Source organism: Beta vulgaris, chromosome 7 (genome assembly GCF_026745355.1).
Source record: "Beta vulgaris subsp. vulgaris cultivar EL10 chromosome 7, EL10.2, whole genome shotgun sequence".
Classification (NCBI taxonomy): domain Eukaryota; kingdom Viridiplantae; phylum Streptophyta; class Magnoliopsida; order Caryophyllales; family Amaranthaceae; genus Beta; species Beta vulgaris.
The window spans coordinates 4653934-4663424 of NC_079208.1; the positions used below are offsets into that span (position 1 = coordinate 4653934).

Below are 9491 nucleotides of genomic sequence, written 5' to 3' on the forward strand. Positions count from 1 at the left end.
ATCTATGTTTAGAGTGTTTATTTCTTCTACAAATTATTATTATTATTATTATTATTATTATTATTATTGGTGAAATTATATCTATTATAATTATTATTTCAAGTCTTGTCAGCGTTAACAAATTCTCAAATTCGTACATACAAAAGAAATTAAATAAGAGTATAAAGTTCGATAATTAATAGCAGTGATACTAATAATGGATGTATAAGTTCATTAACATTAAGTTATAAAAATTAAACTAAGTTACCAATTTCATATATAGTAGGTTCACTTCAAAAGGTTGCAACTTTTATTTATTTTAATTAGACTGGTTCCAACTTTGTAGAGTTTCAAAACGGTCATCCAACCTAATTAATCTGCTAAATTGTTAATTATAATAAATTAGACTCTTCCATTGTTCATTTATTTTAAAAAATGGTTATTAGATGAGTGTCATTTATCTCAATAAAGTTACTTAATAACTTACTTAAGCCAGACGATCATCGAAAAAAGAACACTAAAATAAAGTTAGGATAACTCTAAGATAAAGCTACTTATTTAGTACTCTAGTTTGCTGATTATGTGCTTTGTGTGTATTTGCTGATCATGGTTATGCCTTATTGATCCAGTGATGACCACTTGGTGAGCAGTCTCTAGGGATCAATAGTGCATCGTCCATTACAGGTTTGAAGGTGATGCATCATGGGTTTTGGATCGGAGAACTTGTATTGACTATATATTTAATTTGACTTTATAATTTTCATCTTTGACTTTAACTATTGTCGTTGACTTCGAATTTTGAGGTTGACTTTGACGTTTGTTGGTTTGACTGTTAGAGATGACTTTTTGGTTGACTAAGTTTTATTTATAAAGTTTATTTATTATGTTTTCTGCTGCAAAATTCTGAATAAGCCGATATGTTATTACATGGGCAATAACACTTTAATAATTCTATAAATTTTATATTAAACAGGTTTTTTGAAAAATAGGAAATTGTCACGATGTTACATTTTCACCCTTAATCTTTCATCTTTTCCTTGTTATTTAGTATCATTAAGTTCTTGTTGAGGGTTGCTAGGAGGTGAGTTTGTGGAGCACGATATTGCTCGAGGAAAAAGCTAGACCACCATCTACACTAGTCCAGTTGGCCAAGGTAACTAAAACTAGACCACCGTCTACACTACTCCTGTTGGCCAAGATAACTAATGACGTTCCTAGATCGATTAAGATTAATATATGAATTATAATGGTTTCGGTTATTTGGTTTTAAGTATCATATTTGTTGTTGTTGTTTGCGTGTAATGTGGCTATGGTTGTGGCTATGGTTGTGATGCTTTTTTGGTCTCGTTGTTGCATCGGCTTGTATGTAGTTCTTGTGGGTGGGTCGCCTTGATATTGTTCTTGCATTGTCTACTTGTTGCCGATGTTGTAGAATGAGATAGAGCCACAAGTTGTTGGCCCTAGATGTGCATTGGTCACAATATACTCAACTCCAGATAGGTTGGGCGTTACATAAATACCTTATAAGATGGTTTTAGAAGAGAGTAGCACACAATCTCAAAGATCAAACTTGATAATTCATCTTTCTTAGGCTTTTAGGAGAGAGGTTGAGTTTGTGGGAGATTTATATGTTTACCATTGTTCTCCATTGATTGAATAGTGCAAGTTTGTGGGTTTTTTTTTTCCAGATCTCGGGTTTTCCACATTAATCTTGGTGTAGTGTTCTTTACTTGTTTTCTTTCCTCTTTGCATTACTTGGTTGTTGTTTCATTTTCATGTTTATTCTTGATTGTTGTTGATTGCACAAAATAGTTAGCACTTGTTCAAAAACAACAACAATCACATGTACTAGCATTGAGTCCACATTAAATTTATTGTGAACTAAGTCCATATAAGTTTTTATACTATTTTTAGTATTAATTGACCCGAATGTAAGAATGACCTAGCTCCATTTGATTCAATAATTATTTGACATAAGCTCAGTTCAAACACCTAAATAACATGCTATAGAGAATAAATCCTATACACAAACCTGTATGATCGAACTTCACATCCAATCTTGACCCCTAATTTATCGAACGAAAACCTATAAGAATAATCGCTCAATCTGACTCAACCTACGCCAGAGTTGACCCTATCCAATTCCACCCCAAACTAAACATGAAGGCTAAGTTAACCGTATATAGGCCAACTTCAAAATAACCCGACCGAAACACATCCGAGTATTCGAATTGACACCTTATGTAGACGATAGACCGCATCAGATTTTTCAAAGTCCAACATGGTACTAGAACAAATAATACTATTACAGCTTGTTTGGTAGAAAAAATTTGGAAGGGAAAGAAAGGAAGTGAAAGGAAATTTGTTACTTTCCAATGTTTGGTTCACTAAAAAAATTAAGTGAAAGAAAACGGGAAGAATTGAAAGAAAAGATTCTTTAATAAAATTTCACTTTCCTTTCTTCCCAAAAATGAAGAAATTTGAAAGAAAAGAGAAATTTTATACCAAACATAGGAAGTTAAATTTTTTTTCATTTTCTTCCATTCTTTTCTTTTCTTTTCTTTTCTTTTCTCTTCTCTTCCCTTCATTCCTCTTCTCTTCTCTTCCTTTCCTTTACTAAAAATAAACCAATTACACTGTTACTGTCATTTTTTCCCATTCAAACTAAAGCAACCATGAACCACCCTCAAATGGAAGGCAGAAGTTGCTGTGATTGGTTGAAGAATCATGAATCATTATCTTGAACACTCTTCATTTTATTTCTGGGTCAAGTTATTTCCTTTATCATGGCAATTACAAGCTTTTCCTCTTCTTATTTATCTTGAACACTCGTCTAATCCTTTTTTTCTAATATCCCTTTTCTGCAATTAGCTGTTTAAGCAAGATTAATTTCAATTTGGGTGTTTTATTTTTGTTGGGTTAATTTGTTGCAGGTGTTAATGCCCCAATTACACAGTCATTCTTCACTTATTTTGGTTTAACTTCGATTTATGGAAGTATCATGCTCTTTAGGCGTAAGAAATTGCTGGTATCTTTGATCTTCTGAAATTTTTGATTTATATGATATTTTTTATGTTAAAGTAGCAAATTTTATATATTACTAATTTACTATTCTTAATTTTGTAACACTAATATGTTGGAACTTTTGCTGAGCTTGTTTTAAATTTGCAGGTTCCATGGTATTATTATGTCATCTTAGGAATTGTTGAAGGGAACTACTTGGTGAGTTTTAAAAATCTATGCTTGAATTTAGTAAATTTTTGCTTATAGTTTAGAATTTTCTTTTCCTCATTGTATTTTTTGCTTCTTGATTTATTCATTGCACTTAACATTTTAATCAACTAACAATTCTCTTCCCTGATGGAACAAAGAACAATGGCAATCTATTTATATGGGTGAATTGCCAATATTACATGCTGGTTCCTATTTGCTTAGCAATTTTGAGCAATTTGTTTGGTTTTTATGGTCATGGGGGGATGTTAATTGTTAAGATTGTGTGTGGATCATTTAACCCTTTGATGTACTACTATGCTTTGCAGCTTTGGATATTGCTTTTGAGTTATTCACGAAATTTCGAGTCTAAAGTGATATACCCTGCATGTTTCAATATTTTGCTCATGTATACACATTCTTGCCTGTATACTATGTTAATTGGATATTCATTTTCCCTTAAAAACGCGTGTCAGTTCCTCGAGCATCAGACATGGGTATAGATACTTTGAGTCTTTGACACTTCATGTATGTTGGTAAAGTATGTATTGTTAACAATTAAAAGTGATAAGTTGAATACAGAAAATTCTATTTTTATACTATGTAACAATTAAAAGTGATAACTTGATTTGACCTGGAGTTGCAAAATGCGGATGAAGTGGCTGTGGATGAGACCTATATATCTTGCATTTCACTGCTGATGTGATAATTAAGAAAACAACATTCTGCATGCAGGTTTACTGGCTATACTACGTTTCTTTTGCTATTGTGGCTGTGGGACTTGTCATCTATTCTAGAAGGTATATCCTGATCTCATAATCTTGAGTTTTTCAAGTGAACTTCTTTACCTATTGTCCACCTGTGATCTCAGCTATGACACCTCTTTGGTAGAGTGATATTTCGTAATCGGGTGTGTTTTATTTGTCTATTGATAGAAATTGATCATGGGAGTTGCTCTATTTCATAGCTCTTCTCTAGGTGATGATGAAGTGTTAATACGAGGTTGATGTTACGTGAAATTGAGTCTGTATATGTTGATGGACCCGTTTTCTTTGGATCTCAGTGTTCCTTTGTTAGTATAAGTGCTATATTGTCCATTTCCTTTTGATAGCATTGTTAAGGAGGAAGAGTTGTTGCATACCTCTGGAAGCAGGTGCATATTTATAAATTGCTTTCTTCTTCTCCCTAGAGAACCTCCTGATCTCAATGACATTATCTTCTGTTTCTGATGAACTGAATATAAACTCCAAATTAGTATTGGCTATGACTTTAAGATTATGGTCAATGTGTTAGGATATACTGCTTCTATAAACGTGAATCTGCTAAGACCCAAGAGTAATCTATGCAACTTAGAGCAAATAAACAGAGGTAATAGGAACAAGATAGTAAGTTGTATTGATCAATCCAGGGTAAATCAATCAAATACGACTCCTCACTCTTTCGAGAGAGATGAGGAACTCTCCCAATAAAACTTCTTTTCTCTTCTTATTAGACCTAATTTGAACTTATCTAAATTTATCACACCTAGGGAGTGTTTGGTGATTAGGCGGAAAACATTTTTCCAGAAAAGTGGTTCTTCCCATTTTCTTTTCTTTGGATTCTGAAGGATGGGAAGCTGTTCTCACTTCTTCCAAGGGTGGAAAAATATTCCTTCTTAGAGGAAGGTTTGCCACATTTTCCTCCCTGTTTTCTACTTTTCTGTTTCTTTCCTCCCATCCATCCTTCCCCTTTCACTTCCATTCGCTCTTTTCTCTATTACTTATCATGCAATCAATCGAAGGAAAATTAGACCACAATTTTGCAATTCCTTAAAAATCATTTTCCATTAAAAATGTTTTCGTCCAACTAAACGGAGCCCTAATATGAACTTATTGACCCTCATCTCTAAGTTATCAAAACTTATCTAATTGTGTACCTAATTTGGATAGCCCTTAGGGTAGCTAATTGGCCTGTAAATGTATATCTTGGCTACTTAACCTTTATTCGTACTTATTTTTCTTGAGCTTATTTTTAGAGGTGAAATCGAACAAATATTTAAATATAAGCCTCATGTTATGTGTGCTAAAGGAGATTAGGTTTGCAATTTTGCATTAGTATTCAATTCAAAGGTATATCTTCTGCTTATTACTTATAAGTTGAAGATATTTCCTTCAAGCATTATAATTCGAATATAGTACTAATGTTTTCTTACAGTGACACGAACCCCGCACCAGTAGCAACTAATGTGGACGGGCATCCGGATGTACAATATGAAGTTCTTGGTGAAGAATGCTTAGAGTCAAGAGATGTTGCAGTAACAGCGTAAATTGTGGAAGCAGCAAGGTGGGGAAAAAATTGTACATAACTTGTTCATATTTAATTACATCTGTCATGCTGATCACCGAAGTAAAAAAAATTTAGCAGTCATAGGCTGTACTTGGTGAAGAAGAAACTTTGTTCAAACGGGTAGCTGAAGGATCTCTAGTAGCTTAGTTTAGCTCTTTCATTTTCGTTCACTATAACTAGCACTTCACTCAAGTCAGCCAATCTAGCTACACACATCAACGTTTGAGAGTAGGGGTATAGAAAATCCCTACTCCCAAGCATAAGTAGGTAATGGGATTCGAACTTGTGACCTCCAAGTCACAAGGTGAATTTCCCACCACCTCCATCAAGCAAGCTTGGTTGATTCCTTATTGTTATGTTGTTGTTAGCTTATGGAACATATTTTTCCGTACCTAGTTTTTTTCGTCTATGTAATATATAGAATGTTTTTTGTATTGTCTCTGGCTCTCTGGGGTTTGCATTTCGTGAGGCTTATGCTATGAGATAATGCTCGTGGATTTCGTCATCTGGGTTGTTAATGTTCTTATTCAAGGTAATGGCTCTATTCAGGAGCGGATCTAGGATTTTGAATTTAGGGGGTTCTAAGTAAACCAAACAAATAGACAAATGATTACAATGTAAGATTTTACATAGTAAAATTGTTTTTAAGTATTTGTTTTAAAAATCTTGATTATACTTAATATGACAATAGGTATAAAGTGAAAAAAAGAAGAAGATTGGTTTAAGTTAGAGCTACAAAGATCCAAAGGAGAAAAGAAAATTGGTAAGAGAGGAAGAAGAAAAAGAAAAAAAGGAAAAAGAAAGAGAAAAAGAAAAGTTGAAATTGGCAGCTAGGGCCTAGGGATGTCGAACACGTGATATAAAAGAACCGCATTTCGTAAGTTGGTAGAGCTTTTACCACTAGAGAAAGTTATTCTATTATAAAATCTGGCTGATGTTAATAAAAATAAATAATTTATTTTTTTGGTAAAGCTTGTGTCACTCAGGACTTTTAATAGATCCGTCCCGGCTTTATTGATTTACAGCTTAGCCTCTCCTAAAACAGGGTTTGGGTGTATGCTCATAGTTGTAGATCGTTGTGAAGAATACATTTCTTCACGCAAAAACATACATTGTTTTTCTAGAAGTAAATCAAAGATTTGAGTCTTTGATTCTTTTCAGCTTCCATTGGACATTTCATCTTTGACACCATAAGGGATCATATAAGTTTTGGTCTCTATCTGATGGCGAATGGTTTAATCTTTAGTAAGCACAATAACACCCAAAAAGAAAATGTTGGATCTATATAAATCTTAAATCTTTGGAATATTAGATGGTCTTATTAAATTTTTTCATGGTACCATATACCCATTAATTGTATTCCAAAATTGTCAAAATGTTATTATCATGTCTACAAATGAAATTTTCTATAGTAAAGGGAGTTTAATACCCCATATATCGTCACACGTAGAGCGTATCATTTTCTTTTGCTCAATACATATTTTTTATTATTAGTATATTAATTGATATAAATATATGATATTTTAAAAGCATTAAATGTGACAAATCCAATAATACTACTATACTCTCTCTGTTTCAAAATATAAGTCGTTTAAGGTTTTTGCACACAGATTAAGAATTTAGTTAATTTTAGTTAGATTTGCATGGGTAACAAAAATTGACACTAAATATTGTATTGATAATACAAAATAACCTATAAGATCATCTTGATAATATAAAGTTGCATTTAATCTTACATAGGTATTGTAGAATGCCTTATATTTTGAAACAAATTCTTTTAGCTAAAATGCCTTATAATTTGAAACAGAGGGAGTATAATGTAATAAAATTTGTTTTTATACATTGGTTAAAAAAAACTACCGTTGAAGTAAAAATATGTAAATATAAAAATATTAAGGTGGTATAATCATTTTAAAATGGATGACATGTATCACATCATACTACTTTCTCGGACTTCTATTAATTTACCCACTTATTTGATCATAGAGTTTAAAGAAATACGTATGTGGGTTATTGAAAGAAATATAAAGTATTTATCATCTTATTGTATTGAAGTTAATATTATGGGCCAAGAAAAGTAGAGTGAGGTAAAAATAATAATAAATAATTTGTGAGATCATTCTAAAGATAGAAAAAATATTTTAAAAAAGTAAACTAATAAAAAACAACCCAAAAAAAAAAGTGAGTAAACTAATAAAAACATGATAGTACTTATAAAAGCGAATAAGCCCTCACTTTTTTTTTTTAAACAAAGAAAGAAAACTTAAGAAGACATTTTAACTAAGATGCCAACCTAAAACATTTTTTTTTTTTTTTTGAGGGGAAAGAGAAGTGCATTAATTAAAGGGACAAAGTGTCCATAAGTACATAAGGTGTTACAGAACTAGGACAATGATGCTCCCAACATTGTTCAACACCAAAAGGCACAACTCTAGCAAGGTTATGGGCAACAATATTCCCATCCCTTTTAACATGAGAGAAAGAAACAGAAGAAAATGCATTGCACATAGAAAGAATGTCCCCAAGTATTGCATCCAAATCTGAGAGAAAAATTGCAGCTTTCGTTAACCTCTTCGTTGCTACCAGAGAGTCGGATTCAAAAATCACATCCCCATACCCATGAGCTTTGGCCAAACGGGTTGCCATATAAATGGCCTTGCATTCAGCTACCTCGGGAGGCCAGTAGGCGCGCACACGTTTGGTTGCAGCAAAACACACCTTACCTTCTGAGTCGCGGGCTATCACTCCAAGTCCCACCCATCCTTCCTCGGCCAAACTTGCATCTGTGTTCAATTTAATAGCGCCAACTGGGGGGGCACACCATCGGCTTGGGCTCAGAGCCGCGGGGGAACGCATTCCTCCATAAATCCTCACAGCATAGTTGTTAAAGTCTTCAACTTGTCTCATAATTCTCTGGCCCACAACAGTGATAGGCTGACTTGTATGCTCAAAGACTCTCCTGTTTCTTTCAACCCAAACGTTCCATAGGATATAACAACCCTTTTGCACCACCTTTGCATCCATCTGACTCCATCTGACGAGGGTATCGCACATAGCTTCATCTTCAACCCCTGACAATAATATAGTACTACCCAGCTCTTCCCACAACTTGAGCGACATCGGGCAGCGGTAAAATAAATGCAATTGGGACTCCTCCTCTCTAGCACAACAGGGGCACTCTGCTTCGTCAATGAGGTGGCGTCTCTGAAGCACTGTCCTTACTGGGAGTGAACTGGTGCACGCACGCCACAGGAAATGACGTACTTTTGGCGACACATTTAAGCTCCATAAAATATTCCACACTCTATGAAAATCATCCAGGTTCCCCCCTTTTCCCAGCATATAAGCAGTTTTCACCGAATAAGTGCCGTCCTTAGAATATGCCCAAGTTAATTCATCCTGTAGACTTCTAGTGCTTAAGGGAATGGCCATTATACATTGTTGATCTCGTTCATTAAAATGGCGCTCAATAAGCTCCACATTCCACTCCTTCCTTTCAACATCCATTAAGTCTCCCACCACTTCTAGTCCCTCCACTCGAGCACTCTTGATAAATCTACCTTCTTCATCCCCTACCCATGGTGCACTCCATATATCAATTTCCCTACCATCTCCAACCCTCCAAATCAATCCCTCCAAAACCAAACTCTTCGCACCCCAAATACTCCGCCACGAGTAGCTATGCGAGTATCCTAGCCGTGCTTGACACACATCACCATGTGGATAATACTTTGCACTCATTACCCTACTCAAGAGGGACTCTTTATTATGTAACAATTGCCAAACTTGTTTACCCAGTAAAGCATCATTGAAAACAGCAAGATCCTTAAATCCCATGCCCCCCATACACTTGGGTTTACACATTTTCTCCCAACTTAGCCAATGCATTTTCCGTTCATCCCCTTTCCCTCCCCACCAGAATCTAGCCATAGCAGAGTGAATTTCTTGTATGACAGAAATAGGAAGCTTGTAAACTC

At 34.4% G+C, this 9491-nt stretch overlaps 1 pseudogene; it reads left to right on the forward strand.

Annotated features, from left to right (window-relative positions):
- Positions 1-2547: 2547 nt before the first annotated feature.
- Positions 2548-5948, forward strand: LOC130592180 (uncharacterized; annotated as a pseudogene).
- Positions 5949-9491: the final 3543 nt, after the last annotated feature.